The sequence below is a fragment of the Triturus cristatus genome, chromosome 4_2 (genome assembly GCF_964204655.1).
Source record: "Triturus cristatus chromosome 4_2, aTriCri1.1, whole genome shotgun sequence".
Taxonomy (NCBI): Eukaryota; Metazoa; Chordata; class Amphibia; order Caudata; family Salamandridae; genus Triturus; species Triturus cristatus.
Window position 1 is genome coordinate 959,726,817 of NC_140586.1, and position 19,380 is coordinate 959,746,196.

Consider the following 19,380-nt stretch of genomic DNA (forward strand, 5'->3'; position numbering starts at 1 on the left):
GAAAATAGTAAAGAAGCCGCGGCAGCGCCACCATTTTCAGCAGCGCCACCCTCCCAGCACACGAGAGCGGTAGCGTTTTCCAAAATCCCATACTGCTCCTGAGGCCTCGAAGCGCTCTACCTACATTCCCTTCCAGCAAATCAGCCTGGGCATGGTAGATGTTAACCCCCAGATAACGGAGGCAGCTGCCTTCCCAGCGGATAGGGCCCAGCGCCTGCGGGGGCTGTCCCCCTCGCGACAGCGGGAACAAACACGTTTTACGCCAGTTGACCTTAAGCCCAGACAGCCGACCAAACACCTCCAAAAGGGCAACCGCTCCCTCCAGTGCACCCGCCGCATCCTCCAAGAACATCAGTAGATCGTCCGCATAGAGGGAGATATAATGCGTGTCCTCCCGCAAGGTGACCCCTACATACGCACCCCCCCGTCGGGCATGAGCCGCCAATGGTTCAATGGCCAGCGCGAACAATAGGGGGAGAGGGAACACCCCTGTCTCGTCCCCCTCCGGACCTGGTAGGAGGCCGATATAGTGACCCCCGTCTTCACCCGGGCCGTGGCCTCGCTATAAAGCAACGCGGTCCAGCGCACAAAGTCCTCCCCCAAGCCGAAGTCCCGGAACACCCGATACAAATACGGCCATTCCACACTATCGAAGGCCTTTTCAATTTCGACCGACAGCGTGCAGGCCTCCGGGAAGACCTCCCGGTCCAGTTCCATCACTCGCAGTAACCTTCTCACGGAAGTGGCGGTGCTGCGTCGAGGAATAAAGCCCGCCTGATCCTGGTGGACTAAGGCGGCCATATGGCCCAAGAGGCGCGACGCCAGTATCCTACTCAATATCTTATAGTCCACCGTCAACATGGAGAGCGGCCGATACGCCGTGCGCGCATCGGCCTTCCCTCCAGGCTTTAATAAGGGTATCACAATCGCCTCCCGAGCAGTGGCGGGCAAGCACCCACGTCGCCAGGCTTCGCTGTAGAGGGTCTGCAGCTGCGGGGCCAACAGATCCGGAAACGTCGCATAGAACTCGACAGGCAACCCGTCTGCCCCCGGGGTTTTCCGACGTGCCATGTGTCTAATCGCCGCCCGAATTTCGCCCAGCGATATGGCCCCGCCAAGTTCTTTCCCAACCTCCGGGTCCAGGCGAGGTAGGCGGGCCTCCAGCAAGAAGTCCGCTAGGCCCTCAGGCTCCCCCTCCATGGTGCTATCGTATAGCCCAGCGTAGTATCCGGCGAACTGCTGATTTATCCCCTTCTGGGAATAAACCGGGGTACCCCCCTCGTCAGCCAGGGCAAGTATCGGTTCCCCCCGGGCCGCCGGGTTCGCCAACCAAGCCAAAAGGGATCCCACCTTATCACGCTCCGCGTGCGCGCGCATTAAGTAGCTTTTATGGTCAAAGCAGCGGAGCCTCTCCACCTGCGCCGCCACACCCTCACGCGCCTCAGCAACCGCAGCCAACTCGCCGCTTCCCGACTGATGTGCCCTTTCCGCCGTCCGCAGCAGTGCCTCCGCCTCATCCACCTCCTTCAATAGCGACTTCCTCACTCCGGCCGTGGACGAGATACAAACCCCCCGAACAACCGCCTTGAGCGCGTCCCATTCCGTCGCCCGGCTTGCCGTCGTGCCTGCGTTTCGCTCGAAATATTGTGTTAAGCAGTCACTAACCTCAGCCCGGAAGACCGGGTCCTCCAGGAGCAGAGGGTTAAGACGCCACGTAGGAATAACCTGCCGCTGCCTGGACCACTGCAACACCCCCATACAGGGGTTATGGTCCGAGAGAGTTTTCGCTAGATATTCACTATGGCGCATCATCGAGTGGACGTCCGAAGAACACAGTATACCATCCAATCTGACATACAGCTCATGGGGGGCAGAATAAAATGAGTAATCCCTGTCCAGCGGGTGATGAGTACGCCAAGTGTCTACCAGACCCCAGGTGTCCTGCCAGCTACGTCGAATATTGGCCACCCGACGCACCGCCGACTGTGCCAGGGGGGGGTGGGACCTATCCAACTCCACATCCGTCACTGAATTAAAGTCCCCTCCCAATACCACCGGCCCCGTCAAATACGCCGCCAACTGCCCCGATAGCCTGGAGAAAAACGCCGCTTGGTCCATATTAGGAGCATATACGCTACACATGCTCAAGTCCCTTCCATCCAGCCGCCCCTGCACTGCTACAAACCTGCCCTCTGGGTCTACCAATGTCATCAGGGGTTGGAAAGGGACACCCGCTCTCACCCAGATCAGGGCCCCCCGGGCAAACCTCGAAAAGGTGGTGTAGTATAATTGACCCCGCCAGCGCCGCTGCAATGCCTTCCCCTCCTCTCTATCTAAGTGGGTCTCCTGAAGGAAGGCTACCTGAACCCCCCTCCGCACTAAGTATGCATGGATTTTATGTCTCTTCACCATAGAGGTGAGCCCTCTCACATTCCAAGTTACAATTCTCAATTCAGGGGGGGTCCCCATCCCATCGTCGAACCAACCATCCCTTCCTACCCCTCCGAGGCACACTGACAACCCCCTGAAACCCTAAAACATCCCAACTCCCCGATTCCCCACCCCTCCCCAGAACAGGCTCTAAACCGCAGTCACCCATCCAAATATGCCCCCAAACCGAAACCAAATACTCTGGTAGCCACCAGAGTCTCACTATGTCCGTGAGGTTGAGGTGGTGACTCTACGCCTGACGGGTTTGACGGTGGTCCTTCCCAAAGCATCCATGCCCAGTCTCCGTCAATGTCCTTCCCCCCCAGCGGTCCACCCCCCGGCAAGCTCCCCCACCCCCTCCCCCGGGGTCCCCATGAGTCTCCAGACCTTCCACCCATGTGCATCACCTGGTATCCGGCCCTCCTGAAGCCCCATCAGACCCGAATCAGCGGCCCTCTCCACATGTACCCAGACCTCCCTGCCCAAGTCCCTTAGTTCAGAGCCCGAGCACTCCCCAAACCTTCAAGCGTCCAACATTCCATCCGCCGTCCCCGGGGTAACGTCTGGCAGCACCTCCTCTTCGTTGTTAGCGCCATCTGAATGGGAGTCCTCCGTGCTCTTCTTAGAGCCCGAATCCTCGCTGGGCCGGGAGGCCGTGGCTCCGGAAATCACCGAGACCGCCCGCAGCGCGGCTCTCCTCTCCAGTGCCGTCTGGGACGCACCCGGAGATCGGGCCCCCGCCGACCTCGCCCTGTTGCGTCTGTTGCGACGTGCCTTCGTCGGGGTACCCCGCGGCCCCTCTCCAGCAGTGTGTGCCTCCGCTCGGGGTCTAGCCGACTCCAGCCAACTCCAGGCTGCGGCAGGGTCAGTGAAGAAGAAAGCCGCCCCATCCATCACCACTCGGAGACGGGCCGGGAACAACAAAGAGTATTGCAGCCCCTCTTCCCGCAGTGCCCTCTTCACCGCCAGGAATGAGGTGCGTCTGCGCTGAACCTCCATAGGGTAATCCGGGTAAATAGAGACCCGAGCATTCTCCACATGGTAGGGTCCTGAAGTTCTAGCCCTCTGAAGGATAATATCCCGGTCCTTGTAGTGCAGCAGACGGGCCACCACCGGCCGGGGCGGCCTGCCCGGGTCCGGGGGGCGGGCCGGAACCCTATGCGCTCTCTCCAGAGTAAAGAACCGCGTAAGTCCCTCGGGCGCCACCACCTCTTGCAGCCAGGCCTCCAGGTAGTTCAGCATATCTTCCCCTTCGACCTTTTCCGACAGCCCAACTACGCGAATGTTGTTACGGCGGTTGCGCCCTTCAGCATCCTCGGCCCTTTTTTCCAGAGTCACCACCCGCCGTAGGAGATCCGCTGTCTGATCCTCCAATACCTTCTGCGCTGGCTCCACCAGGTCCATCCTGTCCTCCGTGGTCTTGACCCTGTCCACCAACTTCCTGTGATCCGCCCGGAGCAGCCCCAGGTCCGAGGATACCTGGGCGATATCCGTCTGTAGCGCCGTTTTTGTGTCCGCAATGGCCTGTAATATCTGGTCGAGCTGTCGCTGCTGTAGGCCCGCCGCAGAGTCGGCGCCAGTGCCACTCTTGCCGCCATCGATTGGGTCCCCCGCCGACTCCACCGCATGCCCTCCCGGCTTGAGTCGCGGCTTGCCCATTCTCCCGGCCAGGCGGTGCGTCCGAGAGGTCCTCCCCAAGTGGCCTCCAGGCCCGCTCACCAGCCCCGTGAGCAGTGCAGCCCCTCGTCAGCCTCAGGGGCCTGCTCCGCCGTACCTTCGGTTCCCCAGGGAACCAGCGCTCTCCTGTCTCTCACCGGGCTTCTTGACGGGGGGGGGCCCACCAGCCGTCGCTAGATCTGCCGTGTCCAGGGCTTTGTCCGGCCCTCTCCACTGTCCCCCGAGGACCGGCGGGACTGCCGCACCACCCAGAAGCCAGGACCGCACGTCCGCTGCCTGTGGCCAGTCAAGCCACCACCTCCAAGGGGTCGCTGAACCCACCACGTTGGCCCACCAAACACGTGGCGTCTCACGGTGGGTGCTCTGGTATCAGGCCCTCCTTTGCCAGCACAATCCTAGTGCCGTCCGCCGTGTCGCCGCTGCCCTGCAGCTCTGCCACCGCTGCTAGGTCACTCTACGGCTGGCATCCCCGCCCCGGGCTCCGTTCTGAGGGCGATCCCCGCAGTCATTCTCCGACCAACCGGGTCAGGCCAGCACTTCCGGCGCCCGCGGCCGATGCAGCCTCCCTTCCGGCCCGCCTCTCCAGCACTGTGGGCCGCTGCTTCCCGTCCTCTCAAAGGCCGCCCAAGATGGCCGGCGGCCGCCCGCCTCCGCCGTTGCTCCGGCGCCGCGTTCGCCCACTGCACTGTGTTCCACCTCGTCGGACTGCTCCAGGGGTCCCGAGGTGGCAGGGGGAGCCCTCCGGGAGCGTCTAACCGCCGGGGGGACACTCAATTCAGGATCAGTTGCTGGGCTGGATGCGGAGCTCGTCGCTCACGCGTCCATGCCCGTCGGCTGCCAAGCCACGCCCCCAGGCTGCATTAAAAACATGGGTTAAAATCTTGGCCCAGACTTTGGAATCGGCCTTATAAAGGTCTGCTGGTACCCCATCTGGACTGTGGAAATTTAGCTTGCAAACTGAACATTATCTGCGCCATCTTGCCTCTCCCCAGCGCCACGCACAACGAGCACACGGCAGCCATTTTAGGCACCCCACTCTCTCCCCGCTCATTGTCAATCGCCAGCGCGTTCCCCTGACGCTGCAAGTATCCCCCGCGCACCGGCCACCCCCGCTCTCTCATACATGGGCCATAAACCCTCTCATTCTGCGCGACCCTGTCATGGAACCACATCCCACGCCTGACCGACATCCCATACATGGTCATGCCTCTCTTTGATAACCCCCTTCCTCTGCGCCCCATTGTCCGAACCGATCCCAGGCCATCACCTAGCCCTGCGGATGCAGTTTATTGCCCCTACTGTAAGGGAAACACCCCACATCAAAGGGATTACAGTGGATCAAAGCCCTACTCCCTGAGACCCGGCTGGTTGCACTCACCCCCGGGAATTGGCGGAATGTCCAGCTGTGAGATAGCCATCTCCTACTGTAGATATGTGTGGGAACGAGCTTGAAGTGGGGGTTCCAGGGATGTCTTTCCGTACATCAAAGTCTCAATAAGGATGTACCATGTGTAATAAAGCAATAAACCTGTGTATAAGAGACCAGGTCTCAGAGATGCAGTTAGAGCACCTCGTGACGATACCTTGCTGTCTGATCTGATGTGTTCTGCTCCGACGGAATAAAACTTTGTTTCCTGCCTTCCAGTCTCCGGCGCCTGCCTCTTTCATTGGTAAATTATCGAGTGGTATGAGAGGCGATTACCGCCGGGCAAATACTTGAAAGGTTATCGATTGAAACTGCCGCTACCATTTAACAATTGGCGTCCCAAACGTGGGGCCCATCAGCGACACGTGGATCCAGTGGGAGAGGTCCCGACGACAGAATGAACGACTGCAACGATCGGGAGAGCTCCTGCCCAATAGACCCTCGTCTGGCAGCCGATCATCCGAACTTCACTGGTTCCGAGCAGACCTCTCTCGAGTGATCTACGGTCCTGACTGGGAACCATCAGGAGTGCCGCGGCAAATACGGAGAGTAGAGGACGATCGGGCGCTGGAGGCGGAAGACGAGAAACTGTCCACGCGGTCCGGGTAAGGTCGTGATACACGACAAATTGCGAAATAATTGATTGATTGTTTGAAGTTTTTAAATACTAGTATTGCTCATTGATTGTTCTCTTTGAGATATTCGCTGTCTACAAACGGGGAGGAGTAGAAATACTCTCTCTCTCTCCCTTTGCAAATAGTGAAGGGTAGGTAACGCAGACTTTTGTCCCCGTTGAAACCCGTCGTGCCTATCTTTATCTCCCCACTGATTGATTGTCCGAACATTGATTGTTTTGAAGAATAGTGCTCTTTGAGATATTCTCTGTTTGCAAATAACGTAGAATAGAAATATTCTGTCTAGTCTTTGCAAATAGTGAAGGGTATGTAACGCAGACTTTTGTCCCCGTTGAAACCCGTCGTGCCTATCTTTATCTCCCCATTGATTGATTGATTGATTGATTGTCCGAACACTAGTTGTTCGATATTGGTTCTTTGGAGGTATTCTCTGATTACAAATAACGAAGAATAGAGATATTCTGTCTAGTCTTTGCAAGCAGTGAAAAGATAGGTAGTGCTGACTTTTGTCCCCGTTGAAACCCGTCATGCCTATCTTCTCCCCACTGATTGGTAGTTGGTTCTGCCCGGACCGCTTATTAGAGGTGAACCATCCGGCTCCACTGGAAGGCACCCCTAATAAGGACATGTTCACTAAATATGGACTAGTCGCCGTAGCTTATAGCAAGCTGTGGCATAAATATACCAAGAAGGACCCCGATAGTCAGTGGCCACTGATGGGATCCTTCGACGACCATAAGATAGAAGTGCTAGAAATAGCTCTGCGTAGCAATAAGACGACGCCTACTATGCTTGACAGTATCGGCATGTGGCGCAAAGAAGCAACGCAACGGAAAAAGAGGGAAGAAGTAAAAGCAGAAAAGGAATTACGAAAGGCAGCTCACCTTGCCGCTAGAAGGTTAGAAGAAGAAATAAAGGAGAGAAGGGAAACTAAACTAAGGCAGGAGCCCGAAACATCAGGCCAGTACGCTGTTAGGACCCCTTCTTTGCTCTACCCTGAGTTGTCCTCCAAGCAGCGAACGAATGATGAATTACTGTTAGGTCCCCCGATCATTTACATGCCCCCTCCATATGCACCCTCCCAATCAGTAGTGCAACACCCACAACCCCCAAACACGAGCGAAAGCAGTACAGGGGCCTCGGTCCCCACGGCCTCCGCGCCGGCCGAGCCTCTTGTACTGAACCCAACGTCGGCTATAACGTTAAATGACCCTGAGATGAGAAAGAAAGAGTCCACCAGAATGAATCGACTAACGAAGGACGAACGAGCAGGAATCGACAAAATAGTAAAGACACTAGTGGAGCGTAAGGAAAGTGAGGAGTATATAACAGACGTATATAACTCGTATGCAGACAGCCGCAGACGACACTTTGTCGTACGACTTTGTTATCATGCCCTAAATTCATATGAGGATAGGTACCGCGATAAAGGTCCCGAAGGCTTAGCGACCCTATATAGGAAGGTAGACATTGGGGAAGAAGGAGAGGGCGATGTAACGAACCTCTTCACTCGTACACTCGAGGTCTATCGACACCTTAGAGAACACAGGCAGACCACCAAAGCAGAAACCCCCATAGCGACTAAGCCCCAGGAAGGAAGGGCTGATGCCATGATGCCCATCAAAGAAGCTGCCCCCTACTGGGTCCCCCCACGAGGTCAGGGAACACATGACGACATCAACCACCAAGATGCGAAGGGAAGGGTTGTATATAATTGGGTCTACCAGCCGTGGGACCGGCAAGATATTTTGACCTTTAGAAAAACTCTACCCGACTTGAGAAAGAACCCGACTGCCTTCTACACTGAACTGGGTACAGCCTTAGGTTCAACGATAATGACTTTAGCAGATATCGACTTGTTCTTTGGGCTATGTCTGCCGGCTGATGTGTGGAAACAAATCCGGAAAGTTGACCACGCTGAGCCGTTCGGATATACCTGGGTACAACTCGATACCATAGATAAACAGCGAGAACCAGGACAGAAACCCCCGAAAGCCATATTAGAGCTCCCAGACAAGATTGTACAAAAGCTGAAGACTCTAATCCCAGAAAGAAAGGTAGACTGGTCGATAGTGACGGCTTGCCGCCAGAAACCCCAGGAGGATGTGTCTGAATACTTCTCCCGATTCGAGACTGTGTTTTCCGATTACAGTGGCCAAGACATGACCACCGCAACCGGACATCACCTCTTTGTCCAGAATTATGTGAAGGGTCTGTCACAAGAAGTTTCCCAGAAACTACAGACCAGCGAGAGTAGTTGGGCAGCCTCCAAACCCGCAGCAATTCTCCAGATGGCCCAATACTACGAAAACCAGAAGAACGAGAACGATAGGGCGTCAGAGAAGAAGAAAAAGGAACTAAAGGAGAGGGTAATGATAGCACAGTTGCAAGGGGTGACCATAGGAAGGGAACCCCCGAAAGAGAATTACCAACCAACCGCCCCTAGAAAGCTACCCCCTAGAGACCATACACCTGCACCCTACAACGGACGGAGAGACTTAGATGGGAACCAATGTGCGTTCTGTAAAGGGTTCGGACACTGGAAATCCCAGTGCCCGGTCCTTTTGGAACTGAACAAAAATAGGGACCCCAATAGACACAACCGGAAGTTTGTTGATACCCACCATCAACGTCACCAAACTTGATTAGGATCACGTGCAATCGAACAACGCCATTTTCCGAATACACTAACTAAATCGCTGATACGTACAACGCTCCAACAAAATAGTATGGTTAAACATTTTTAATAACTTATAGGTATAACAACATTCCGACAAAGATGAACAGGTTAAAACATGTTTTAAACAACTATTTACATGACAGTCTGCTGCGACCTGCATCCCAAAGCATTTACGTCCACGTGACACCATCCACGCCTCTCCTTCCTCGAAGTTGCAACATTGGCCTGTTTTGGGCGGTCCTTTTAGTTGACTTTGGGCTATAAAAGCCATGCAAAAATCCATTTACATCAGTGCCGGATGACTGTGCGAATAGGCCGGAGGCTGCACGAAGCGCCGAAGTTCTGGCTGCGCCAAGGCAGGGTCCGCCACGCTGTGCGGACCTTCCCGTTCTCTTCTTCTTTCTTTAATAACGGCTGATGCCCTGGTGGGGGGGGGAGGCGACGCGGACGGGCCTCCCCCGCCTCCCCAAGTGGAGGCTCACCAGCAGATGAGGGCACCCCACCCGTCTTTTTCATCGGTCTGCTGAGTCGCACCCTGCCACATCGTGTGGATCCTCCTATTCTCTTCTTTCTTCAATAACGGCTGATGCCCTGGCAGGGGGAGGCGACGCGAACGGGCCTCCCCCACCTCCCCAGGTGGAGGCTCGCCAACAGGTGAGGGCACCCCAACCATTTCTTTCACCGGCCAGCTGAGCTGGCGCCCCTGCACGCGGCCGCCACGCAACCACCCAAGCACAGGGTTCACCAGGACTGCCGCTAACACCCGACGCGGGAATTGGGCCCCCGCAGCCGAGTAATCGGGGACCCACTCCGGTGGCGATACCATCCAAACTGCTGTCGTCGCTGCTACTGGAATCACCCCGGTGGCGATACCATCTGAACTGCTGCTGTCGCTGCTGTTGGCTCCTCTCCGATGGCCGTACCGAAGAGCTGCTGCTACTGCTGCCCTTGGACTCCGGCGGTTGACCCCTCCGATTCCAGGCCTGGCCCACCGCGAGACAATTCTGGACTCGAAAGCTTGTTTGCTTGGGCGTGGGCCCCACCCTTGACAGAACGCTCCCCTCAGCTTTGCAGAATCGGCTGGAGTCATTAACACTCGACTCCCGCGGACTTCCGGTAAGGACAAACCACCACCATTGTCCCTTGCCCCGGGCGGCAGCCACCTTGCCTCCGCTTGGTGCAGTGAGAAAGACTGGTTTAAAGCGTCGGCGGAAGAACCCGCCTGCCGCCCCGCCCCAAGAACGAACCATGGCATTGCTACGAGGTCGCAGTGACGCCATGCTGATGCAAAGTTGACGCTAACGAAAGTTCTCGAACTACCGAAAGGAATTCTGGTCCAACAGCTAATTCATGGAAAGACTTAGACTGTACACTGGCCCGACCCCGCCCCAAGATGGCGCCGATGTAGGAGAGGCCTACAACTCCTTGTGGCGTTCCAGTCACGTGACATTTGTGTTAAAAAGAAATATATTTATATATACGATGCTTTCACACATGATGGGGGGGGGGGGGGGAACCGATTTTATGCTAATATAGTGTTGCTCATGTTGCTCGACGCCTCTCACACCGTGGCCGGCCTATAGCGGTTGTAGGCCCGTATTTCTACACTGACATTGTTTTAAATAAAGGGCTTCTTAAAAAGGAATTACGGAATCAGTGTCATGACAAATCATCTAGGTTGTTGAAGGTTTTTCTTTTGAATAAATGATTGTTACTCCTAAGCGAAAGCATACAGATAATACAGACTCAATTTGCCTAAAATATTTTTGTTTAACGGAATTTGTACCCATCACGCCTGTCCTTTTCCAAGAGTTGTCAAATCAATGATCAACTATAACTTAAGGTATATGCCGAACGCCAGATATGGTATCTTGCACCATAGTACACGACCTATTGAGAAATGCATGTACGACTAAGGAACTCGAATTTAGGAGATGAATAAACTAGAGCATCTTTGCCTCGAACAAAAAGAATAATAGGTCTGCGGTATTACCCATTCCTGCGACTAGCCTGGCACGTGGTAGGTAGAACTTTTTCGTGTCTGCGCGCGCTAGGGTATTTTTATACTGCACCTCCCCTCCCCTCTTTTTCCCCTCTATAGGTCACGACGAAGTTCCGACTGAAGAATGGAGTGGACATGGACCGCACCGAGTTCAATATCAGGGAAAACATAGACAAACGTTGTGAGATAGTGCGTAAAGTACAGACCACCATTGGGAACATGAAAAACTGTATGATATGATTGTGCGTGTGTGCTACGATTATACGGCATGGATGTGTATGCATTTTATGCTTGGGTCACTTGAAGAGAGCGTCACTGTATGATTGAAGTGCTCGTCCACCGATCAAAGGGAGGAGAATAAAGAGTCCGACACCCCCTAAGATGAACTACAAAATACTGAAAGTACGCAGCATAGGAAAAGAGGACAGGAAAGGAGAGGTCCCCATACTCAACGTAGCCCTGAGTCTCTGTCTTGATGCATGTACTGTCACACCCTATCCGGCATTTGTGTGTACGTGATCACCGAATTGATGTCTTTTTCCCGCTTGTGTTTTCTTACATGGAACAGACCCATGCTACTCCATGTTGTGTGTGCACCAAGTGGCCTATTATCTTACCCATGTCTCTCTCGTTTTGTGTCGTATGTATGCCAAATAGCCTACTTGATGCACACGTCTCTCTCTCTCTCTCTCTCTCTCTCTCTCTCTCTCTCTCTCTCTCTCTCTCTCTCTCTCTCTCTCTCTCTCTCTCTCTCTCTCTCCTCTCTCTCCCTCTCTCTCCCTCTCTCTCCCTCTCTCTCCTCTCTCTCCCTCCTCTCTCCTCTCTCTCTCTCTCCCCTCTCTCTCTCCCTCTCTCTCCCTCTCTCTCCCTCTCTCTCCCTCTCTCTCCTCTCTCTCCCTCTCTCTCCCTCTCTCTCCCTCTCTCTCCTCTCCCTCTCTCTCCCTCTCTCTCCCTCTCTCTCCCTCTCTCTCCCTCTCTCTCCTCTCTCTCCCTCCCTCCCTCCCCCTCCCTCCCCCTCCCCTCCCCTCCCCCTCCCCCTCCCCCTCCCCTCCCCCTCCTCACTAAAGGCTCTTTCTTGCCCTCTTTCTTCTTGAATAAATTAACGACACATACCTCTCCGGTAAGTGTATAATTGGCCTGAAACACGGTGGTGTTCGAACAATTGACAGAAACAAAACAACCATACTTTACCACGTTACTACCTCTCCTTTTTGCAAATGTTGAGCTTAATCGGCTGAGAAAGAAAGGACAGGTAAGACGGCTGATGTCTCCCAATCTGGCCCTCATCACGGGGACTATATGTCAGTGGTTTTTGTTTTTAGAAGACGCCATCTCCACCACCCAGAATTACCCCTGACCAATTACCCCGAATAGAATGTCTAAAGCACCCTGTTCTCCCAAAGATAACCCCAGCCCTATACTAGCCGTCTCAGAGCATTTTGAACGAAACGGCTGATGACCCTATTTTCTAATAATACATCGCCTAAACTGATAAAGGGTTACCTATTGTCCCCAGCAAAAATAATGCTTAGCTTATGTTCCTCCCCGAAAAGGATACTCGTGAACACATGACAGTAGCGCCTCGCACTTACTTTTTCATAAACTTAGTAGTCCTCGGAGGAAGATGTGTATTACCAAAAACTTGTGTTGAGATGAGCGAGTCTCTACCGGAGAAGCCAGTTTGAATTTTTAATAGACCAGAAGGTTGAAAGATGTCAGGCTTCCTGCAACGATTATAGGGCACAGGAATCGTCACCTAGAAGGCCAGACGATGGACAGGGCTACCCACAGAAACCTGCACCACAGCAATAATTAATAGATTAGTAACATGCACACTAACATCAGAATTAATGGACACCAATCATACAGCAACCGATAAAAGCCTTTCCACAACTACTCGGTGGTTGAGAGAGAGAGGATGAAGTATGTGAATGTCTTCCCTGCCAAACTCTCTAAGATTTTTGTTTCTTGTACCCATTCAAAGATAACCTGCGGCCATCGGAAGAGAGGGGTCGGACGTTACGCACAGCCTGGCTGCGGACCATGGAACATCTATGGCATCGACCAAGGGGGAAGCATCGAAGCAATAAGGGCGTGAGACGAGGCACCATTATCAGGATGATAGACGATAGAGCGAAGGGCTATACCAAGGCCCCCTGCTCACTGACCAGCGTTCCTGAAGTCCCAACCCGTCGGGCCCGATTGATGGGCCCAGTGCTGGAAGATTCTGCTCTCCTTGGTCTGCATTTGATCCGATCCCACTCCACCCCCTCTTCCCTCGCATCCCGAAGCACGCCACCCCCTTCTCTCTCTCTCCCTCTTTCATATGGATTATGACTTTGACCTACTACCGAAGAACAAAAGGCAGGTACCCTGTCTCAAAGTACCTATGATGAACTGTGTTAAGGAACAGGACTGTGATCGGAGAACAGCGAATGATCACACCCGGCCACATGAGAATTGGATTTGAGCTGGACCTTAGCTCCACCGCCGGTGCTCAACAGTGCCAACGAAAGAAGAACGACAATAAGAGCTTACCAGTGATGGCTCTTTATAAAAGGACACTGGAAAGAAGAACCCATGTTAAATGAAAACCCTCTCCCAACCACCCTTTTTTCTATATTAACTATCTTCCTATTGAGTTTTCATGATGTTGCATCAATCACTTCCGACTATACACTGGGACAGTATCCTATTCATACTCAAACAAGCTCACCTGGGCCTGACATGCGGCGCAGCTAATGTAATTTTGAATGTACTTCCTCCTCGCCTACTTTATCAAACTGTATGAAACAATGTACAAATGTGTCAGATTACTCCTGCCTGCCCTAAAAACTCTGTATCTTTAAGGAATATATGACAAACATTGACGATATTATAGCTGAAGGGCTAACGAAGGTGAATATTGGCCAGGCAAGCTGGCGAGATATGTTAAAAGGGAGGACTGTGGAAATTTAGCTTGCAAACTGAACATTATCTGCGCAATCTTGCCTCTCCCCAGTGCCACGCACAACGAGCACACGGCAGCCATTTTAGGCACCCCACTCTCTCCCCGCTCATTGTCAATCGCCAGCGCGTTCCCATGACGCTGCAAGCATCCCCCGCGCACCGGCCACCCCCGCTCTCTCATACATGGGCCATAAACCCTCTCATTCTGCGCGACCCTGCCATGGAACCACATCCCACGCCTGACCGACATCCCATACATGGTCATGCCTCTCTTTGATAACCCCCTTCCTCTGCGCCCCATTGTCCGAACCGATCCTAGGCCATCACCTAGCCCTGCGGATGCAGTTTATTGCCCCTACTGTAAGGGAAACACCCCACATCAAAGGGATTACAGTGGATCAAAGCCCTACTCCCTGAGACCCGGCCGGTTGCACTCACCCCCGGGAATTGGCGGAATGTCCAGCTGTGAGATAGCCATCTCCTACTGTAGATATGTGTGGGAACGAGCTTGAAGTGGGGGTTCCAGGGATGTCTTTCCGTACATCAAAGTCTCAATAAGGATGTACCATGTGTAATAAAGCAATAAACCTGTGTATAAGAGACCAGGTCTCAGAGATGCAGTTAGAGCACCTCGTGACGATACCTTGCTGTCTGATCTGCTCCGACGGAATAAAACTTTGTTTCCTGCCTTCCAGTCTCCGGCGCCTGCCTCTTTCATTGGTAAATTATCGAGTGGTATGAGAGGCGATTACCGCCGGGCAAATACTTGAAAGGTTATCGATTGAAACTGCCGCTACCATTTAACAGGACCAGGCGCCTTTCCTGCCAAGGTTGAGATGATAGCTTTGTAAACCTCATCTTTGCTGAAATGGAGAGGGTTGCTAGGTGGGCCGGGAACTGATTGTCCCACGGCAGATTCCAAATTTACATCGCTATAGATGTTACCAAAATGCTGGACCCAGAGCTCAGCAGGTATCGTACAATCACTGCTAGAGTTTGGTGTATCTGAGAAATAGGGAGTGTTCACCACCGACCAAAATCTGGTGCTGTCAGCCAGGACACTAGCTTGGCTGAGCGCTTCCCAGTCCTGCTCCCTTATCTGCTTCTTCCTTTCCTGGGCTGCAAGTTTATAGGCCTTCCTGCGGCTCCTAATTAATATTGCGTCCCTTGGGTTTCGCATAAGGGCCTGTTTAAATTGCCTATGGGCAGCCGAACACGTATTGTCAAGCCACCTTTTGGCTTTTGGGCATCTGGCTCTGGTTTTGGAGGTTAAATCAGATTCTACCTGCTTAATGAGTCTGTCAAAAGCTTCAAGAGTGGCTCTGTCGTGTGAGACAGGATCCATGCAGACTTGGAACTCCGGGGCACAGGTGGAAAACAAATTGTCTAAAAAACTCTCCGGAATGAGCCTTCAATCTCCTTGCTTGATGTTTAGTACTGATGTTTGCGTTAGAGATTTGACTCGGAACCCCCCATTTATGGCGGCCGAGAGGGAGCGATCCAGTATCTGATTGCTGTAGACATTGCAAATTGTGGGCTGAGAGAAAACTTTCTAAACAGATGCCCGATGGTGTATGTGTTAGGATTTACGCCATAAACATGCCTAACCCTCATACTGTGTATTAGAATTGGCCCAATATATGTAGCATGTTCAGTCTTTATTTTGGTTAGCTTTATGGAATTGCACAAGTGTGAACTTTCATGCTTTTATTTTTCTTGTATAAACTGGATTGGTTTGCTGTAATACTGTTATACACATTAAGTAGTTCTTGGTATCTGAATCCATTTAGCTTGAAACAACTTGATTCAGCAGAACTAATGACAGTTGACATGCGCCTGCCACACCCGCTTGACAGTTGGCAATTTGCATTTCTGTTAAACCACCCCACCCACCTGAAGCCTATAAAAGGCTTGAAAGCAGAATGAGACGTGCTTGCGCTCGTCGTCACGACTCCCCACTTACCTGATTTCCTTCAAGTTCCCGCGCCGCAGGCAGCGTTCTTCCTCATCGGTTCCAGTCAGCTCTTGGTGGTTTCCAGGACAACGCCACAACTTCCTCCTTCGTTCTGTCTAGGAAATAACTACGGCCTGCAACAAAGAAAGAAAAAGCAGCGCTCGGTCAAGTAAGGCATTTCTAATTAACAAAGCTTGCAGTGGAAGCACGTCAAAGATTAAACAGGTACTTTTCTGTTTTATTCCAAAGGCTAATCATTTACGACTTTTGCGCTCGCAGAGGAAATGCTCCAAGGTTCATTAAATAATAGTGTCTTCGTATTTCTAGAGTGAGACAAATAAGACTTTTCAAAGTAAAGAGAGACAGACTCATTTCCTACTCAGAAATAAGTGGACATTTTCTGCTGAACCTTATTTTGTGTTGTATTACTTTTATTTTATGATATTCTTGAAGACAAGAAAAAGGTGTTTTGTTAGTAAGTGTTTCATGGAACATTTGAATTTTAGTTATTGATGTGTTATGCTGAAAAGGTGACAAGGTGTTCTTTTATTTCACTACAGAGAGCAGCATTATACACGTGTTTAACAACGTCACTTTGAGCACGTGATACATCTGATGATAAAAGGGAAACAATATCTCAGCTATATGTTGAGCAGCAAATTAAAGTGATAGGTATAATCTTTATGTGCAACGTAAATCAGGATACTAGTGAATGTATTCAACTAAGTAGGTTAATGAATGTTGTTTTCCTAGCACACCTACTGGCCAAACGCTGTATAGCCATGCACTGGCGGGCCCCATCAGGTCCCCCGATTGCGGCATGGGTGGGGGCGGTTCTCAAATGGGCGGCGGCCGAGGAAGATGCAATCCGGGAGGAGGAAGCCAAAGGTATACGTAAGGTCCCAATGTCCCTAGAATGGGCGCTCCTGCTGCACCAATTTAGGCAGTCCCAGACTCCAGAGACCCCAGTCATTGACTTACATGCCCCCAGCACCATACCACCTCGCACCGCACAGGCTCCCGAGATAGGAGACCCCCCCCCCTCCACAATCCTCCGCGAACCCCTCGGATGCATCGGGTCTGGCTCCCCCCAGTGGGAACGCTCCACAGCAATCCATATCAGCCCGCATTCACACTCCCTCCTAGGTGAATAGTAGCTGCATGATGGAGTAGGCAATAACGGACTCATAGTATACGCCTCACCCCAACGCTAAGCATCCCATGGCACTCCCCAGTTCAGTTCTCCCCCCTAGTCTTTCTTTCACTGGCACAGACCTGCTATACCGCAGACCACACTTACACCAACCACGGTGTACATGTGATCTTACACTCAATAATGGTCTATCCCGCTACGTATATGTTGCAGCCATTTATGTGAAACGTGATAAATGTCAGTTTATATAACTAAATGCCAATAAAAAGAATTTTCAAAAAAAAAAAAGTAGGTTAATGACTGTTTATTGATCTTTGTCGTTTGTACATAGATATTTTCCCAGAAGAATCGCTGTGTTTACAGAGTGGTTAAGGTATCGCGATCAGAGCCACAGTCGTGCCAAGATCCGAATCCAGCAGTGTTTTCTTTCTGTTCTTTTTTATTTTGTCCCATTTTCCTCCTTCCCCTGAAGATTTGCTCTTGTTAAGCTGTGTTATACATACGGTTTGACAGGATTAGATTTTTGGGGGCGTAGAGAACAAGCGTCTCATCTCGCAAAGCGAACATCCTGGATTTCAGGTGAGTGGAGACTTGACAGTATGCTCTAAATGATTGGACAAATCAGAACCATCACCCACCTTCAATATGGAGGTACAGTTGAGACAACACTGATGGATGTTGAAATCTCCTAAGATTAGTGTGTCATGATAGACATGACTTCCTTCCCCAAAGCTTTCTAGGAAATTCTCTAAGGCTGATAAATGTTCTGTCTCATGAGATCTGGAGAAGGAGTTATAAAAATTAACCACTAACAGAGTGGGGAGATTCTTACATGACAGTTCCACTGCTAACACATTGGGTGGTCGACAATCAATCAGTTTGGCTTTGTAGGAGAGCTGGAGTGAGAACATTAAAAGAAGACCCCGCCTAGCTCTTCCCATGTTCCAGGGGATAGCATGTTTACAAAAAGTGAAAAAACCATCCAAACAAAAACAATTGTTGGGCTCTCATGTTTCCTGTAAAGCAATAATGTGGTGTGTAACAAGAAACTGTTCCCAAATTTTTTTACCCTGCTTAGAACTAAGGCCGGCTATGTTCCAGGACAATACTTTCACGAAGGGGTCAACAGGGTTGGTCAAGGTAGAGATAGAATTGGAGAGATTGTCCAACAATGGTGGAGGTGGAGGCGTGGATACACAAATTCTAGTAGAGGTGTTCAATGACAACATCTTGCCCTGGGTTTTTTCAGCCACCCACGATAGTCAAGAATTTTCGTCGAGGCTCAGGGGACAGGCTAGGGCTAAGTTAACAACAGGACAATCTCTCTCAACGTTTTTCCTGGTCCCATGGCCTATCCTCCCCACTCTTCTAGCCATAGTGATGTCGGAGGTAATCTTAGGACCGTTAATCACATGGTTATTACACCAATGAGTGGTCTTATGGATGAGATCCAGAGAGGTTTTCTTAGTGCCAGGTGTAAGTATGGGAACCCCTGTTAAGACGGCAAGATGGGGGGGGAGGTCAATTATACTAAGGTTATTAGCTGTGGCCATATTAGGGACTGAAAAAGGATATATGGATGGTGGGCCCTCGTTCGAATTCGGTTCCCCAGGGGTGTTCTTGATATAATTAGTGTTAGACATGCTAGTTAAAGATAGTGCTGTCACTTCTTGGGAGCTGCTCATCTGAGGAACTTGGGTTTCACCACCAGACCCCAGGCAGGAGTCCCCCCTCCCCTTTGCTGTTGTGTCACTTCCAGAGGGGCAAATATAATGCAGGGAGATGAAAGAGTTAATTTTCAGCTCATCTCTTCCAATTTAAAAAATATAGATGCTAACAAGTCTTTGGTCAGGCTCTCTAACCTTACTGCGAGATTGTCCACCAACAGTTCCATATTACAATTAGCAGGAGGTGTGGTGATTTTTGGCCGCGGTGATTTCCTCAGTGCTTCCATGCCGCCAGTTCTCTTTCTTTTGGTGGGCGGGCAACCCAAGCCTTCACCCAGAGTCAAAACAGTTGCCGGGGTGAAAATAGGTGCTTCCATCTCTTCTTTTTGATCTACATCAATGGTGTTCGAGACGGAACTCATCATGTCACCCTCCCTTACCGATGCCAATGCTAATTTCTCAGATTCCAAAGACAGCCTTTTTTCAGTTAGAGCTATTTCCTTTGTGATAACGTTAGCAGCTTTAGTTAAGGAGTCTATTGTCCCAGCTGGCCCCGCTACGTTGATCCCTTGCGAGCCCCCTTATCCGATAACCAGCTTCCTTTTACCCATAGCTAATCAGTCAAGAAACGCTGTCTAGTGAGATCTGAATTGCAACATAACAGACTCTTCAGGGGTCAGGAGTCAGAAAGGAGGACACACAGGTTACTTCCTGATTCAATGTAGAGCAACCAGATATGTAGGCCAGGGTTTTAATACAGTCCCCTATACAGAGGAAGCACGCACTGTTTCTTAATCTTGTCCTTGA

At 51.6% G+C, this 19,380-nt stretch overlaps 1 pseudogene across 1 annotated transcript in view; it reads right to left on the reverse strand.

The window, feature by feature from the left end:
- The window catches only part of LOC146839121 (uncharacterized), a 97,009-nt pseudogene that overhangs the window by 16,226 nt on the left and 61,403 nt on the right, over positions 1-19,380 (reverse strand). The window contains exon 2 of the transcript XR_014960779.1: positions 15,763-15,887. The product of XR_014960779.1 is annotated as an uncharacterized LOC146839121 (transcript). The remainder of the gene's footprint in view (positions 1-15,762; positions 15,888-19,380) is intronic.